Consider the following 19,009-nt stretch of genomic DNA (forward strand, 5'->3'; position numbering starts at 1 on the left):
TGCACGTACACAACAAGAAGTGAAGTGCTCACCCAGGAGGGAGCTCATGTGTAACTTTTCAAGGAATGCAGCCCTCAAACTCGCTACAACACGCATCAAAAATAAAGAAGCAATAAACCCTGTGTGAATCATTTAATACTTATCGTAAAATTTGGAGGTGGAATCCCCAAAAGTGCGTGTGGTAGACAGGCCTCTTATTTACTGGCGACAGTCTCGTAAAAAGCATCTAAACAGGTATTTAGTCCCATGCCTACCGCAGGTATAATTGGACTCTTTGCCCCGCAAACCTGCCATCATCATCGAGACGGTAAAAGACTGCAATTAATGGCTTTATCCAAGATATCGTTCTCTGCAAAGTGGGACTATAAACAGTGTGTGGGTGTGTAGGTGTGTGTGTTTAATAATCCTGATGGAATGTGGAACTGAGACAATGTTTCGTGCATCCATTTTCCCCAATATTGGCTCTGTAGCACCCCCTGGTATTGAGTAAGAAAAATAAATAAATAAAAAAAATCAGCCACTGGAGCGCGTTTCATGTAGCAACATGAAATTTGGTAGGCATGTCTATCATGATTAGACCCACAAAAAAAAAAAAAAAAAAAAAAAAAAAAAAAAGTCTCTTGAAGCAATGCCCTAAAATATACAGGAAGACTGTCATTTTGGTTTGAAGCGGCTATTTTACAGCCATTTTGGTTCCAGGGGCCTAATTTTTTCTTTTTGGTAAATTCAGCCCCTGGAGCCCGTTTCACTTCACGGCATGAAATTTGGTAGGTCTGTCTATCATGAGTAGACCCACAAAAAAAAGTCTCAAGAAGCTATACAGTCTTCCCTCGCTATAACGCGGTTCACTTTTCGCGGTCTCGCTGTATCGTGGATTTTTTTTAAAGTGCAATTTTGCATATTTTTTTACAGTAATAACCCATTTTATAAAATTTATGAAGGTTTGAACATTGTCAAAGTTTGAACAAGAGAGAAATGTGAAAACATGTAAATGCCTCAATGAGAAAAGTGTATAAATTGTGCGGTCGGGGATTTTAGAGCCTTAAAACATTTATAAGAGTTGTAAAACATAAAGCTAACTACTTCGCGGATTTCATTTATTGCGGGTATTTTTTGGAACCTAACCCCAGCGGAAAACGAGGGAACACTGTACTCGAAAACCAACAGGAAGTCAGCCATTTTGGTTTGAAGCAGCCATTTGGGGGTAATTTCACTAATTTCCAGGGGTTCTTAAGTCTTCCTAGAATCTTTTTTCTTTGTAAAATTCAGATTTTCATCCAGTTTCATTTAACAACGTGGCAGTCATAATCCATCACGAGTGAACCAACAAAAAAGTCTCAAGAAGCCATGCCCGCAATAAACAGGAAGTCTGCCATGTTGGTTTGAAACAGATGGGCGATGCCATTTTGAGGACTTTAATATTTAAAAATCACTAAAAATTTGTTGAATGCTGACCACCCAGCCCCCCCAAATCTTTGAAAATGTAGCCCTAAAGGAAGTCTCACTATAATTTGGTAGGCCTGTCTACATGAAAAACACACAAAAAAAGGCTCAATAAGCCATGCTTTAAAATAGACAGGAAGTCTGCCATTTTGGTTTGAAACACTTTGTAATATGTTTATCGTTGTGGTTGCAGCGGTGTAAAACGCAGCCAGAGAAGTGTCAAAATATTAGACACAGTGTCTCTATTCGCATGTGTACGTTTTAACATCTTTCCCCAGTGAGCTTTTTTTTGTCCCGCAATGGGAATAAAACTTGACGATTGAAGCAATTTGAACGGAAGCATTATTCCATCACAGACAAACAAAGAGAAAAAAACAAAACAAAACAAAACGACACCACCTTGCGAGTAATTGGCCCCACGGGTCAGGGGAAAAAAAAAAAAAAAAAAAAACGTCTTGCACGAGACTCCCAGCCGGAGACGAAGGTGGTGGGCGTCAGTAGCAGCTTGTGAAACTCAATCACCGCACAATCATTTCCGAAATAATCTACAAAATAACCCTTCGCGAAGGTCCCACACACAAGATCTCGGTATCAAAAGACTTTGCTGGGTACTGCAAATGTGAAAATGAATTTGGAAATGAGGGCTACAAAGTGAAAACCGCGGGACGTGTTTCCCCCGCGATGCTTTCTGAATCATCTTTACTGTAAGAGGCAAAGAAGAATGAAAAGCATGCAAGCCACGTTAAGACTTTCTGGATCTCGGCGACTTGCTCGGCGCAGTCTTGATTCCTATCATTCCCTGTGCAACTCGTTTTGCTGTAACACTGCACCATTTACTCACTTTTTTGGTTCAACTATTTTAGTGTTCATGTACAGTAAGTGTAATGAAATTTCGCGAAGATGTAGCGTTTTGTCTGCTTTTACAATTTAGAACTTTTCTTGTATATCAAATATATAGATATGCGTGTAAATAAAATAAATGTAAATAAAGCAAAAATGGCTACACAAAAGCTGAACGGAAATAAACTCCAAAAAGGCCTGAGTGTTACCCGCCTAGCTTTTTCTTTTTTCTTTTTTTTCTTTTTTAAACGTGTTTTCGTGATCTTTGGGCAGCCGGTTCTATACCGCATCGTTTCTTGAGAAGTGGCACACGCGCGTCCAGAGAAGCCACAACCAAGACGCGCTGTGATCTGTTTACACAAAGCGCCCGCATGGCTTGACCCTTTTTTTGTTTTTATATTGCAACATCAACCGCAAACAAACACATGACCTCATAATTATCTGATCCACATTCTTATTTCCTAGAAACTTCCACGTCGCTTCATACATGCAACAAACCTGCTCCACGACATGCTTTGATTATCTGTGGCCTGCAGTATACACCTGCTAATGAGACGCAGTACCTCGAACTATAGGAAATATGTCTACTCATAACGAGGAGGGGTTGTAATGTTTTACAAACCGTGCGGTTATACACTGAGAATGTGTCTTCAGGTGAAGAATAAAGTGTCAATTACTGTACGTAGCATAACGGACAGTCTACTGAATGACTGAATGAATACTGCCACATCATCCCCAGACACACATATTTAAATATTCTATTACAAACAATCCTTTAAACTTCCTCAGTCGAAAATGAATGCCTCGCCCTGATTAAAAGTCACATGGCTCTATTATTGGATCATATTCACTCTTAAAGACATGTATGCACAATCAAACTTTTACAACTATGTAGTGTGTCCACATCATTTAATCCTTCATTTACCTTTTTTGATGTCAGTCAAAAAACAAATGCCTCCCTCACCGTGTCAAATAAAATTCATATAACTCTTCATGCTTGATGACTTTAGGTTGTATACAGGTGTGTATCTATAAACGAAATGGACATGCAGGCTATACGATGTAAACATCACAAACGAATAGTTCGTCCTTTTGCTTTTAATCTCAGTCAAGAGTGAATACCTCATGTCAATGAAATATGATACAGCTCTAGAACTGTATATGATTGAATTGTGCAGGTTTACCTAATGAAGTGAGCGTAGATCCAAACATGATAGAACGCAACGTTGACGAAAATTTTAACCCAATTAAGCCTTCTATCCGAGTCACGAAAATCAACACCTCCCTGACAGTGTCGATTAAATATGATCCTGTACTGGTTCTTTGACAAAATGTTCATCTTGCTGATGCTTCATTTTCCTTTTATATCATTCAATAATGAATGCCTCGAGTCAATTAAATATAATACAGCTGTAGTGTTGGATCTCTTTGGCATGAGATGACAGCCAAACACAATACAATGTCTGTTACATTTTAACAATAAAATCCAGAAATTCGAACTCCGCTAATCCTTTGTTTTTCCTATATCGAAGTGGAAAATAAATACCTCGTATCAATTATAGTACGTATAGTATAGTATAGTAAGTATAATACAGCTCTTGTCCTGGATTGTGCAGGTGTACCTAATCAAGTGAGTGCAGATCCAAACACGGTAGAGTGCGTGTGCAATTTTTTGCAACATCTACAAATGTTAATCCCTGTTAAACCTTCATTTCCCTAGATCTGTCAAAAATAAATGCCTCGTGTCAATTAAACAGCATGAACTGGATCTCATTCAGGAGTAACTAATGAAGTGAATGTAGATTAACAGAGGAGTGTGCATGTGCAGAAAATCTTAACCCTGTCAATGTTTCATCTTCCTTTCATATGATTTAATAACAAATGCCTCACGTCAATTAAATATCTTACAGCTGTATTATTGGACGTCAACGGAGTGAATTTAGAGCCAAACACGGTAGAATGTTTGCACAATGTGCAACTTTGACATTAAAATTACAGAAATAATCTCAACTCTCCTGAGCCTTCATTTTCCTAGATTACAATAAAAACACGAATGCCTCGTGTCAAATAAATCAAATACAGCTCTCGCATTGGATCTCTGTGCATCGTACAGGAATGTGTCCAAAAGCATTAGAGTGCTTGTGCAACATCGACAAAATCTAAAAGTCTTAACCCCATTTGCACTTCACTTCCAAAAATGAACGCCTCGTGTCAATTAAGTACAAAACAGCTGTTTACTGGCTCTCATCGAAGGGAGTTTAGTTGCGTGTCAAACTTTGGCAAAATCTACAAATCCTCACCCTGTTAACCTTTCATTTGAGCTATTTGTAAAAAGATGAAATGAGAAGAACTCAAATAAAGGAGTGACATTAAAATCCACTTTTTCCACCCTAACTCTGAAATATCAAATACATCTTTCTACTGAATAAGTTCTATTAATGAGCTTGTGTGTGTGTGCGTATGTTCTCCTTAGTTGGCCTCTTTTTTCTTTATCCATTTTTATTCAAGTAAAAATGAGATGAATGCGTGCTGAAAGCCGCCGTTTATATTTACCATGAAAGCCTGCATGCTCTTAAGTTTTTAATTCATATTTTTATTCCTCCCCCACTCGCTTTATGAAATATTAAAATCCCAGAAGCAGAAGAAGAAGCCACTTTGGGTCCGTGTGGGTTTTAAGTGAAAGGAAGGTCTGCCTGCATGCCTATTGCTTTTCATACTATTTATTTTTCATAGATAGGCTATATCCTTGAAGCAGCACTTATTAGCTTTATGACTATAAAAAAATATGAAAGAAAGGGGAAAAAAAGTCGCATTAAAAAGACGGTAAATAAAAAATAAAATAAAAAAAAAAGCAAAGTGAGATCTGAACGTACCTGTCAAGTCAGCAGTGGCTCGACCTCTTGTTTTCCATCAAAAGTTCCACAGTGGGGTGAAAAAAAGCGGAAGAAAGCTGCTTTTTCCTCCCTCTCCTTTTTTTTTTTTTTTTTTTTGTTTTAAAATATTTTTCGGACAGGGCTGAAGTTTGAGGATGCAGCGGAGGGTGATGAGGCGAGGATGATGAAGAAGAAGAAGAGGAGGAGGAAGGAGAAGAGGAGAGGAGGAGGAGGAGAAGAGGCGAGCGGCGGCATGCGAGTGGGACCTTGAGAGGGGCGGCGGCAGGTATAACGCGCGAGCACCGCCCCTCCCCGCTGCGCGTGTGTGCAAATCGATCATCTGCCAGCTGTGCCGCGGCTTGCCCCACTTTGCGGTGAGCGCGCGCGCGCGGATGAGTGTGCGCTTCAGACGCGCGCGCACGCAAGAGGAGAAAACAAAAACAAACAACAAAAACACGTAAAGTGATGTTAAATCTAATGGCGCACTTTTTCGTGTGTTAGTTCATGACGAAAATTATTTTATGTGAAGGGAACTGAATTGAGTTTATCGGGCATTTTTCTTTAATTATCTCGTCCAACATTCCAGCTGAACATGGCAGATGACGCGGAAATGACATAAATCAAATCTCAATGATCTAATAATGGTCATTATAAAAGATGCCTTGGTCTTCTTTTCATTTTTAATTTCAAAGCAAATTTGATCAAATCCCTCTTTGACCTCTGACGGTCTTCCAAGAACGCAGATGGAAATTCAGATTTCAATTAAATTTTATATTTAGCTACTGACCGATGAGCTAATGACACGCGAATGTTTCACGTGGCATTTAAAAAACAAAAAAAAAACAGGGTGGGTGTATGTTGTGTGTGTGGAAATTTCCCTCCGTGTCAAGGATGTAGAGCTGTTAAATACAATATTACAATTACGGTTATTATCGTAATGGCTACAAAGTGCGAAGTTATATTCCTGCTTGATTTAAAGCGATTAACATTTCTATTAAATTGAGACGAGCTGTGTTGACGTCACTTCTCATGTTCAACTCGTGTGCGTGCGCGCCTGTGCGTGTATGATTGACAGTTTACAGGTGTGTAACGTATGAATGATGATTAAAAAAAAAAAAAAGGCAACAGCGCCAGTTTATGTATGCAATGTTACACGCCAAAAATGATAAGCTTTGGGGGAAAAGTGCATATTTTTATGATTAAATGGACTAAAATGTGGAAATACATTAACGTTATAATTGTGATTAATAAAAAAATAACATTGTAATTGAATCGACAGCAAGCAAATGTTGGTGCAAAAATCAAAACATAAAAAAAATATATTGGCATTTTAAAATAAAAATGAAATATATTAGTAGCAAACAAGATAGAAATAATGTAAAGTGAATGCATGTTAATTCTATTAATTAAAAACAACGCAACAACGTCATTGTTTCATATTAAATAGGATTATAATGGCACACTCTCACGTCTTTCTATTTCTTTCAGTCAAGAAAAAAAATCCTCGGAAAAGTTCGCATGTTGTGCTTGCGTACCTCAACCAAACTTATCATAATGAAAGAAAATCTGCATTTAAAAAAGAAATTAAAACAAGTAAAAAGTCCTTGCAGTGTGTGCATACATCATCCCTCCTGGGAGTCCAAATGAGAATAGGAACAGTTTAAAGAGATTCCAAATCATTATAAATTCGCACGCAGTGTTTTCATCATTGCGGACAACAGCTGGTGATTTCAATGCGTGTGTTTGTTTTGTATTTTGTTGGGGTTTTTTTCCCCGAGGAGCTCGTGGAGAGCTGCGACTGCGCTTCCATTTGTGTCCACAAGGTGGCCCTGATGGACAAGAAAGCAGCGCTCCCGTATGACCTCTGCTTCCATTAGGAACTTTTTAAGCAGGGCTTGTTTTCTTTCCACGCCAACACGCAGCTGCTCGAGCTAATCACGCAACAAACCCTGACCTACACGCACGCGCACACTGCACGTATACACACATTCCGAGCGGCGTGGACCACTTCCAAGACGTTAATGCAATATGTTAATGTGCATCTGAGGCGTAAAAAGGGGGGTTAAAAGTCAAGTCAACAAATGAAAGAGATGCACAAATACTTCATGATTGAATTTAAGTTGATTTTTCAGGTATCTGTACTCTTATTTTTCTTTGTATTTACTTGGAGTCTATTTAAACACACACATTATTTAGGCAGTGAGTCTTTTATCATGTATCATGCTGACAGGAGCTCATACGACACATTGAGAGTCAGGGATGTAATGATAACTGCAATATTGTGATTTTGCGATATTAAAACAGCCACAATATATCGTCATCATCATGTCACGATATTAAAAGCAGCACATCTGTTTAAAAAAAAAAGAAAAGAAAAAAAGTCGGGTTGATTTCCACTTGTGCAGTTCTAGCACCCTCTGGTGGCTACTTTTGTTGTTGTTTTTTAGTGCAGTTTAATTTTCACGAGGCATGTTTTGGCCCTTCTAGGTTTAAAATCCACGATAATGGAAGATGAAGGGGAACATAATATACTTGTGAACAGAGTCAATATGTGGAGGAACTCAATTTACTGTATTGATTAATTTCTTATGTGATTCACACAAGTATTAATGTATTTATTCATTTTATTAATAAAAAATTGTATCAATTTATTGTAATGCTTTTATTACTGCGTCAACATACATATTATATTTATATATTTTTTATTTATAATATTTTTTATATTTTTCATTGCTGTGATGTACAAAAACAATATTTTTGTTGTTGTTGTATAAGATCTTTTTTTTTTTAAACAATATTTTGACCTTTTATATCGCCAACCTCCCAGCAATATCATAATTGTCGTATCGTGACCTTCACATCGTGATATCATATCGTGATGTTTGGATATCGTTACATCCCTATTGAGAGTCACGTGTATTACATAAATAAATAAATACAATAAGACAATCCAGTGATATCTACAGCATGACTTGTAAAAACATGCAGTGAAAAATAGAATTCAACAGTTTTCGTCACACTGCATCAATTGAATTGCCATTGTACTGCCCACCTTGGCCACCTGGGGGCAGTACATATCAGTACAGCACGAATTTGTTGTTTTTCACAGAGGATAAAGAATATATGACTGAGTACTATTGTATTGTCTGCATGCAAAAGACGCTATTTAGCATTAGCATTAAGCTAGAGAACTGAAAAGCTAAGAAGAAGAAAAATAATATTTACAAAAAAATAGAGAGATGTAAAGTTAAGAGATGTTGACTGATTGACTTAGGCCTATAGGACAGATTCTGTACTTTTTTTTGTACTCACTCAAACCAGCTGAATAAGTACTTTTACTTTTACCAGAGCGAGAGCACAGTTGCCACATCTACACTCAACACAGTCTCGACGATAAAAAGCAGCCAAGTAAAATTACAAGGGGCGACGCGCACACACCCATGAATGAATCTTTTCACAAGCTGATCCTAAACACACAGACGTCTCTTCATCGTAGTTTAATGACAGCCTATTGACGACTCGCAGTCTTTTGTCTGACAAAGACGCCTAAAGACACGCGTCAATCTGTGATTTTAATTTTTTTGGTCTGTGGTTGGAAACTTTCCCCGGCATTCTCGTTCTGACCTGTAATTGTTCAGCTTTTATTGGTTAACAGGGATTCCACATGGGAGGCTCACGACGGGAAGAAGATCATGAGGATTAATTTTAGCACGTTTTTTTGGTCCCATTATGAAAAAAATTAAACTAATACACGATCAATGTCAGCTAGGGCCCGATTGCCAGATCTCCCTAAAAGATAATCCGGAGTAAATATCCTGCAGTTTGTTAAGAGTGATTTTTTTTTCTCTCTGTGATCTGCTCGAAAAAACAGTCATGGCTGACAATTGGTACACACATACTGATAATCCGTCCAAACTTGAGCGAATCCTCTCCCGATGGTGTCGCGAAAAGATTATCTTGCACGATTATCCTGTGGTGTGGAGTGTAGTAAAACTGATTTAAAAAAAATAATAATAATCCTCACTTGTCTGTTCAAAAACAGTAGTGGCCAAAAGAGCTGATTATGGTGTCTTTATATTAAAAAAAAATATATATATATGTAAAGTAATCTGGATGGAGCATGGTGTCAAAATTTGAAGATTATCTTTAGGATTTATTTTTTATTTTTTTTTAATTCAGCCTGACACCAGTTTCACTGTTCAAAACAAAATTGAGTGGAGACGTCTCATGACAGGTCCTACTAAAAAAAAAAAAAAGAAAAAAAAAAAAAGAAAAAAAAAAAAAAGAAAAAAAAAAAAGAAAAAAAACATGCCCAAAATTGAACAGGAAGTCAGCCATTTTGGTTTGAAGCAATTATGATTTTAGGGTTTATACACTGACAAAGGAAACAGCCGGAACCAACAGGAAATTTTTGGCTATTTCTCACTAGTCCATTTCCTCAATTGAGGCCCAGTTGGAAGCAGGGGTCCAAAACAAAATTGTTGATGTAAAATTGCAAAGTTTGCCGCTCATTTTGGGGATTCACCCTGGAAAAAGATTGTGATGTTTGCTGGTTCACTTTATCTGACTGTCTGTTACCGTAACAATTAACACTTGCACGCCTTTGTGACTCAAAACATTTATTCGCTTTCAGTTTCGTGTTGAATTTTGAATGAAATCCCCCTAAACTTACGTGAAGCCTCGCCGTCATTTTCGTTTTTAGTGCTCAATCATTTAATTTTCTCACGATCTTCTTTGAGTGTGTGAGAGCGAAGGCCAGATACCGCCATTTTCCTAAACATGCACCAGAAGAAAAAAAAATAAAAAAATCATCTGGAAAGTGACACGCGCGAGTAGTGAAAACCGCAGCGAAGTTACAAGTGAGCAGGAAGTGTCGAATGGAGCGTGAAGTTCCTCTCAGCGTGGGTACTGAGAGAAATCACAGTGGCAGCCCGCGAGTCAGGATTAGCGTTTGAAGGCTAAGCGCTGTTATCGCTTGTGATTAGCGAGCGGCGGCGGCGGCACAACTCGTTCGCTCCACCTCGGAGGCGGCCATGGATGTCAATAGGGCTAATTGGCTCATTAGCGCAGGTATTTAACGGCGCTCTAATCACTCAGTGTCATCACTTAAGCCCGGGCGGAGCAACGCGATTGAATACCAGCCTCACCTCCGCAATAATTGGACATGAAGAGCCTCTTCTGACACCAACCTCGGTCATGATAGCTTGTCGGCTTTTTTCCCCCCTTAACACTCATTTCATTAGGCCGTAAAAGAAAATAAGAATCACTTTTGATCGACGCTGTCACATAGGAATTCACTTCAGTGTATTTTAGCCAACCATGCGGTGCTAAGACCTTGTGAAATTGTTGACCTGAAACTGGTTTAACTTAGCCAGTTTCACTTAACAGCATGATAGTTGGTGTCTAACATGAGTAGACCCACAAGATAAGTGTCAACACATACCTGAAAAGACACAGGAAGTCAGCCATTTTGGTTTGAAGCGGCCATTTTAGGGTCATTTCCTGGGATCTTTAAAGATAGCTCGGTAGAGCACCGCTGAATATTTATGAAAATTCAGCTTCAACTGAGCAACATGAAATCTGCAAGTTAAGTTTGCATGAGTAAGCCCACAAAGAAGTCTCAAGTATGCCTGAAAAGACACGGGATGTCAGCCATTTTGGTTTGAAGAGGCCATATTGGGGTCATTTCCAGAGATCATTCAATGACAGCTAAGTATGCAACTTGGAAGTTCTTGAATATTCAGCCCCTGAAGCAGGTTTAATTTAGCAACATGAAAATTAGTAGGCATGTCTAGCACGATTAGACCCACAAAAAAGTCCAAAGAAGCCATGACTAAAAAGACACAGGTAGTAAGCCATTTTGGTTTGAAGTGGCCTTTTATGGTCGTATCTAGAAATCCTTCAAAGATGGCTCTTTTAGGTCAAAAAATACAGACCCAAAAATTCAGTAGGTATGCCTAACATGATTAGACCCACAAAAAAAAAAAGTCTCAAGACTTGCAAAGAAACGTGAAAAGAAACAGGAAGTCAGCCATTTTGGTTTGAAACCATTTCCAAGGGCCTTTAAAAAACAACTCCAGTTCTTGAGATTCTGTCCGATCGCTACCAAATTTGAAGCACGCACACTACATAGAAAATCAACTAAAAACAACAAAGACGTGGAAAAATCTGCCTTTTTGAAAGATATGCACCTCCTGACACGAGAGCAAATCAAATGCACTGGCAATGTATTTTTTCCCTTTTAAATATGGTTGGAAGGGATGGAAAAAAAAAAGAAAAAAAGTATGGCGATTTCCGCTAAATGAGCTCAGTGATGAGGATAAAACGTTTGATGCGTAAAAGAAACACAAAGTCTTCCACAAATTAAATTGCAAAGTTGCGATCCAACATCTTTTTTGTTTGTTTGTTTTCCTTTCCTGCAAGTTCCTGGAATTCATTGGAATCTTGCGCCGTGGCTGCCAGCTCTGTGCTCAAAGAGAGAAGCGGTGGGGTGGGGGATTGTTTTGGATGTTCAGGGGTTGGTGCCGGAGGGTGGGGCGGGGGTAGTTGGTGCGGGCATCCTGAGGGCCTGTGCGAGCTGGCATGATGCTGACCAACGCCAGCGTTTGCTCTGAAAGGAATGTCTAATGTGGCATCAGTCACTGTTGGCATCCTGGAGGTGGCCTGCCAGTCCCTGCGCTCTGCGCAACACACACACGCGCGTGCGCGCACACACGCGCGGAGTCGTGCATGGCGGCGATAGGCAGAGGACGGCGAGCTCGCATCCTTATCGACGCCAATCCAGATGAACCTACAGACACGCTTCCCCAACACCCCCAGACCCTCTCGCTACACACTTGGCCACCATTAGCCTGCTTTTAGCTAAAGGCTAAGGAGATCGTTGGGTAAGGTGGGGGGTGGGGGAGGGACTAATGCCACCCCTCCTTCCCCGATTGGCTACATGTCCCCGGGCATTAGGACCTCTGGGCTTGCTGGCCTGTGGAGACGTAAAAGCTTTGGCCTCCCTGGAGGCTCTCGGGCCGAGCGGCGGCACGTTTGGCAATGATGGGAACGCGCATGGGCCATGATACGCTCGCACCCTGGGATGTGCACGCAGCCGCATGTCGATGGATGAATGGAATCCGCCGTGAAGCACCTTGAGGGGGGTATCCTCATCCATCTGGAGGCTTCCAAATATGGACGAGCGTCCAAGGGTTGCACCACAAATGCTGGGAAAATTGCAGCCTCAAGATGTCAGAATGTGCAAGAGAGTTGGGATTTTACAGGGTTCGGTAAGGGTTTCAAGTTAGGGTTTCATGCTTGGATTGTGGTTTCAGGCCAGGGTTAGGGTTTCAAGTTATGTCAAGATGGGTTACAATTTCAAAAAGGAGTCTGGATTTTATATTATGGTTTGAAGTCAGAGTTTAATACAGCATTAGGGTTTCAAATTAGGGTGTCAAGGCAGGGTTAGTTTCAAATTACAGTTTTAATCTTGGATTAAGAGTTTTAAACAAGGGCTAAGGTTTCAAATTTGAGTTTGAAACCTGGTTTAAGAATTCAAACATGGGTTAAGTTCTCAAATAAAGGACTGAAGCTTGGGTTAAGAGTTTTAAATGGCAATTAGGTTTAACGTTAGTAATTCGGGTTTCAAGTTAGGATTTCAATTGTGGGTTATGGTTTCAAGCCAGCATTATGGTTTCAAAAAAGGATTAGAGTCAAGGCAGGGTCAGGGTTTTAAGTTAAAGTTTGAAGCCTGAGTTAGGGTTTCAAACAGTGGCAAGGGTATAAAGTTTGGTTTTCAAACTTGGATTGTTTCCGAGTTAGCGTTTGGGTTTCAAACCAGAGCTAAGGTTTAGAAATTATGGTTTCAAGACACTGTTAGTGTTTCAAATTATGGTTTGAAGCCAGGCTAACAATTCTCTCAGGCATATATTCTGCCTGCTTTGTTGGAACAACTATTAGTGGTGCTCAGGCTGTGCCTTTTCTTCTTGCTGTAAATTACGCTGCATCTCTTCCAGTGAAGCTCGGTGCTGCCCAACATGTGGCGCAAGGTGGTACTACACTGAAGGTGTGCCACTATAAATTAGACTTATCTGTATATTTAAAAAACAAAACCAAAGAAACAATGACATCAAAATTGACAATATAGACGGAAGTTCAACTTATATGATCTACTTCAGCTTTGAGGTTCCGAGTGTTTAATTGCTTTGTACTTGCATTAATGAGTAGATTGATGAAAAGTGACAGTTGCGCAGTCGGTGGGCTTACGATGAGTGATGACATCATTTCGCTTGTTTTCCTAACTGCCGTGATGCTTTCCAGCCAATAAAGAATCCAATCATTACCCGCTAATGACGGGGGAGGGGGTGAAAAATGACTCACGGCTTGGGCACCGAGGGTGGGGCACCCACCTGTCACGACCAGGCTCTAATTTGCATCGTGGGCCGCCGCCCCCTTTGCAAAGATCACAATGCTGAGCTTAATGAAGCCGTAGCATGAGGAGGCAATTACACCCTTCATCTCAGGGGGTTTGTGGGGAGATCCCTTGCGCCCCCCCGGAGGGCTCCTCTGCACCCTCTGGATGATGACTGACATGCTGATTGTGATTGATTGAATTATTGACTGATTGAATCAATTTATTGTTCTCATTGTTAGACATCATTTTGAAATGCAAACCCTGGCTTGAAACCTTAATTTGGAACCCTAATCATTCCTTGGAACCCCACTTTCAAACCCTAATTCTCATTTACAGGCCTAACTTCAAACCCTGCTTCTTCTTTTAAATCCTCCTCTGAAAATCCAAACTTGTTATTTGACACCCTAATTCTGGCTTGAAACCTGACCTGGAAAATCTAACTTTAACCTGAAACTTGAAGTCTTAACCCTCAGGCTGGAAACCTGATTGGAAACCTTAACAGCAAGCTCAAAACCTACATTTGAAACCTTAATCCCTGGTTGCAACCCCAACAAGAAACCTTAACATTAAACCTTAACCCTAGATGGAGACCCTGCTAACTGTGGCTTGAAACCGTAACTTGAAACCACAATGCTCATTTGAAACACTGATTTAAAACCCCAATCACAATTTGAAATCCCAATCCTTTTTTTCGACTCGAATTTAAAACCCTACTTCTTGTTTTAACCCCTAATTAGAAAACTTTCATCTGAATCCCAAACCTTTGTTTGTTTAACTTTAACCCTTATCTTGACACTTTTACCCTAGCCTTAAATCCTAACCCGGGCGTGGAACCTCAATTTGAAGGCTTGAAAACCTACTAACTCTTGTTTAAAACCTTAGCCGGTAGAATGTGTCTTGGAATTCGAGAAAGACGTCAAATCAAATCAGTTTTGAACTTGTCACAGTCTAAAAGTAACTTTTGAAAAGTTAGCGTTCGTGATTCTTGGCGTGTTGCCTGTCATCAAGCAAATCTGCTGATCCTCCATCTGACCTTCTTAACGCCATTACAGTCTTCAGTAGTTCCACTTGACCGGGTCACGTACTACATGCCGTATCGCTTGCACCTGGGACATAGACGGGCCGTTGTTTCTGACCCAAGTCTGCTCCTGATTGATTCATCCGAGAGGCAGACAAACTTCAAACTTTTTGGGGACTTAAAAACGTTTGTGGCGCTTGCGCTGCCTCGCCTGCGCAAAATCGAAACGACCGGCCGTTCAAATCCCGTCAGCGCGGCGCCGAGTTGCACTTTCATCCGCGCGCGGCTGTCAGTGAATCATCGGCGGGCGCTTAGGCGGCGTTTCCCGGCGGCGTTCCACCTGGTTTGCCGGTGACAGCTGCGGCACGGCGCCCACGCCGATCGCGCTAATTACATGGCATCAATCTCCTATTAGTGCTCATCCTCAGATGCAGGCGCTTTGCACTACGATAAAATAAACTAAAATCAAATAAGCTAAGATCAAATAAACTAAGATAAAATGAATTGAGCTAAAATAATTAGATTGTTGGTGATAATTTTTTTGTTCTGTCTTGAAACTGTGCAAGCAAAACCCTGTCTTAAAACTCCAACCCATGTTTAAAATACTACCTTGAAACCCTACTCCTCGCTCAAAACCCTGATGTAAGACCACAACCCCCGTCTTAAAACCCTATAGCTCTTGTTTGACATCCTAATTTAAAACTCTCATTTTGGTTTAAAAATCTCCATCGAAAACCTAATCCGTACTTCCCAATTTGAACCCCTAATCTTGAATAGTTTCCATTGTAAAGATATTTCCACCAACTTTGGGCAAGTGGCCATTTTGTCCTCTTTCTATCCAGTCTCCCAATTTCTCATTTTGGAGGCTAATATTAAGGCGCTAATTGAAGCGTGCGGGGGAGAAGGGAGGCATTCATTACTCCGCCGCCGCCTTACACCTGGGGTTCACCGCCGGCGTGGGTCAGAGGTCACGTGATAATTATTGACAAGCAGATGTTATGAAATCTTTTATGCTAATGTAATCACAATAAACCTTTTGCTGCTGTAGAAACACAAAGTTTCACACTGTGATTGAAACGGAGTTGACAAAGACGCAAGATAATGAATTAGGAAAAACGCACGCACGCACTACAGTATGAAGTATATGGAAGTATTGCAAACACAACAGGAAGTGGGGAAAAATGTGCCTTTGCAGAGATAACAGATTCCACTCTGGTGGCAAATCAGAGTTTCACAACAAGATTAATGTTGCATATTGGGATTTTAAACCTGCATTAATGTTTCCAGCCAAAGTTAGGGTTTCAAATAAGGATTTTAAACCAGGATCTCAAGGCAAGGTAGAGTTTCAAACAATAGTTGCAGTTTTAAATCATGTTAGTGGTTCACATTACGGTTTCAAACTAAGGTTCAGTTTTGAAATTAGACACGATTGGGGAGGCACAGCTTTGGATTGAAACTCATTTGAAATGTTAACCCAGACTTGAAGTTGAAACCCTAATTTGAGACCCTCAACCTTGTTTTGAATCCCTACATGATGTTTGTGTTGATAGCCGACAGCCAGCGCTTAGCCGCCAACAGCAGATTGTGAGGAGACTCCTTGCTATTTTGGGGCTTTAAATGACAGCAAAAAATACCTGCACACACACATACGCACGTGCGTGCACATATTATGCGGCAGGTTATTTTTACAGCGCTCAACATCTGCTGGTTCCACACTGCAGAGACGTATTTGACGCATGTTCATTAGTACACGCTTATTCTTACTCTTGGATGCCAATGCTTCCATATGGACTCAAGCAAGGATCCTGATCCTAATTCATGCTTGAACCCCTATTTGTTGAAATTTTAACCTTCTCCTGAGCTCCTACCTTAACTTCAGTCAAAATCCCATTTCTGAGGAGAAACCCAAATCATACTTTGAAAACCTAATCCAGATTTTAAATCCTAATTTAAATTTGACTGCAGAATGAAACCCTCATTTGAAACACTAACCTTGGGTTTATAAGCCTTTTTAAAGGTTTCAAAAAAGGATACAAGTTTGGATTTCAAGCCTGGGTTTAGGTTTCATATTAGGGCTTCAAGACAAAGTCAGTGTTTCAAATTAGGGTTTCAATTCAAAGTTAGGGTTTAAAGCCTGGGTTTGTGTTTCAAAGGCATGATTTAGGGTTTCAAATGAAGGGGTCAGACCTGGTTAGATGTTTTCAATTAGGGTTTAAAGCCTGGGTTAGGGTTTCAATTTAGGCTTTCGCAACAAGGATTCAAGTTGGGGGAAATTTCTAACTTGGGTTTGTGTTTCAAGTTAGGGTTTCAAGCCTGGATTTGTGTTTCAAAATAGGGGTCAACGCTGGTTTAGGGTTTCAAATTATACTTCCAATCTGAAGTTAGGGTTTCAAACCAGGCTTTGTTTTTCAAGTTATTGTCATGACTGGGTCATGCCAGGGTTATGTTCGGGTCATGCAAGGGTTATGTTTGGGTCATGACCGTGTGGTCAAGTGTCTGTTTTGAACTGAGGTTAAGTGTCTGTTTTGAACTGATGTAACCAGCATCTAGTTTCAACTGGTAAGACGCTATGTGATGTCAAGAATCTTTAATCTCTTTATCTGGTCAACAGCCAATCAGATAATTCCATGTCAGTCCTGATACCCACATGTCTAGCCACAAACAATCAGATCGATTTGCTGTCTATATAAGCCTGTCTGAGAAGTGTGTGTTTTCTTTTGTACCACTGTTCCTCTGTGCAACTCCACCGCCCAAGTTAGCTTAGCGACTCATGATTCTTGATACATTCTCGTTGTTTCTCGTCTAGTCAAGTTTGTTCCACGCCTCTCGATGTTGTGCGAATAAAGAGTTAAAATCTTATTTGTGTCTGGACTTTTGGGATCCAATTACAGAACATTACAGTTATTAATTCAGACAAGGTTAGACTTTCAAGTCAGGGTTTCAAATGTGAGTTTCAATCCAATGTCGGTGTTTGAAGCCAAGGTAATGTTGTAAGCATGTGTTTAAAAATAACCTGGCGCGTAGTGTGTATGCGCGCAGGTATTTTCTGCCTCCATTTAAAGCCTGAAAATAGCCAATCAGCCATTAGCGGCTAAGCGTTAGCTGTCTGTTTTTACACGCATTGTCGCACACTATCTGCATTCACAAACGTGGTGGGAATTAACTAAACCTGTCCAAAAACATGCATTAGCCCACCCCCACCACCACCTCGACGACCAGGCTTCTTCTTCTTCTCCCCCCCCCAAATACGGTGAGGGAACACGGCGGGCATCGCTAGGCGGCTAACCTGGCAGCTAACCTGGCAGCTAACCTGGGAAGAAAAGCCAGCGCGTTATCACGCGCGCACACGCGGCCCGCGCCAACATTAAGCTGCGTTCAATCCCAGCGCCTTGGTGCTACGTATGCCAGCAAGCTGCAAAGAGGTGCCACAGGATTTCACGCCGTACTCCCAAATCCGTGGAAAAAAAACTCAACTCCGTCGTGGCTTTCCCACAGTAGTATGCAGTGGTGTTGTATGCGGAAACACAAAGTGGGAACAATGGGAATGTGCTGAGTCATGCTTCCTATTGTTCACTTAATATTTCCCGGGGTTTTATTTTTCTTTCGTCTTTTTTTTTTTCCGCGGGAGTGGATTTGACGGCGCGGAGGTGTCGTCGCCCCCCCCCCGCTGACACGAACACGGCATTGCTGTTGTTGGCGGGGACTCGGGAGAGGGGCTTACACACCCCGAGAGCTTCTTAGGGGGGCCTCTCGACGCTAAGCCGCTAATAATTCCCGCGCTCGCCTTCAGAAAAAAAAGGGGTGAGAGACAAAAGGTTGGACAAAGTGATGAATGCCCGGCAATGATAATGCTAATGCTAATGCGGCGAGTTCCTTTCAGGCTGTTCCAGGGGTCCGGACACGGTGGCGGAGGTGGTCAACAAGACAAAGCCACATCGTGTAGAAAGGCTAACATCGCACGACAGCTGATTCAGACAAATTCATTTGGTTTAAGTCAAGTCATTGCAATTTTGGATTTGAAACAAAAATGGGGGTGCAAAAAGAGGACATTTAATCACTTGACTTCCAATCAATTTCAAGACAGGATTAGGATCTCAAGACCATTTTTTTTAATTTTTTTTTTATTTGTATTTTTATTTTTAATTAGCCTGGGTTATTTGTTCAAACTAGGGTTAGGGTTTCAATTAGGGTTTCAAGTCAGGGTTAGTTAACTCTGTGTTAGGATTTCAATTTAGAATTTCACACTTGGGATGAGGATTCAAGTTTAAGCAATGTTTTGAGATTTAAAGTTGGGTTTTCTCAGTGTAAATTAATTTGGGGGAAAAAAAGTTATTGGAATATGGCCTGAAGTCTCAAAAATTGGATATGTAGAGAAAAGGAGGACATGTGGTCACATTGCCTTTAATATGTTCCATTTTTGAAATCCCAAATGAAAAAATT

The 19,009-nt window shown here is 40.6% G+C and overlaps 1 protein-coding gene across 2 annotated transcripts in view; it reads right to left on the reverse strand.

The window, feature by feature from the left end:
- The window catches only part of satb1b (SATB homeobox 1b), a 99,937-nt gene that overhangs the window by 72,775 nt on the left and 8,153 nt on the right, over positions 1 to 19,009 (reverse strand). The window contains exon 1 of one of the 2 annotated variants that reach the window (XM_077527551.1): positions 5,157 to 5,403. The exons of the other annotated variant lie outside the window; for it this stretch is intronic. The gene's annotated coding sequence lies outside the window, so the exon portion shown is untranslated. Of the gene's footprint in view, positions 1 to 5,156; positions 5,404 to 19,009 lie in introns of those variants that run through there. 2 annotated transcript variants of the gene reach the window in all.

Source organism: Festucalex cinctus, chromosome 7, assembly GCF_051991245.1.
Source record: "Festucalex cinctus isolate MCC-2025b chromosome 7, RoL_Fcin_1.0, whole genome shotgun sequence".
Classification (NCBI taxonomy): domain Eukaryota; kingdom Metazoa; phylum Chordata; class Actinopteri; order Syngnathiformes; family Syngnathidae; genus Festucalex; species Festucalex cinctus.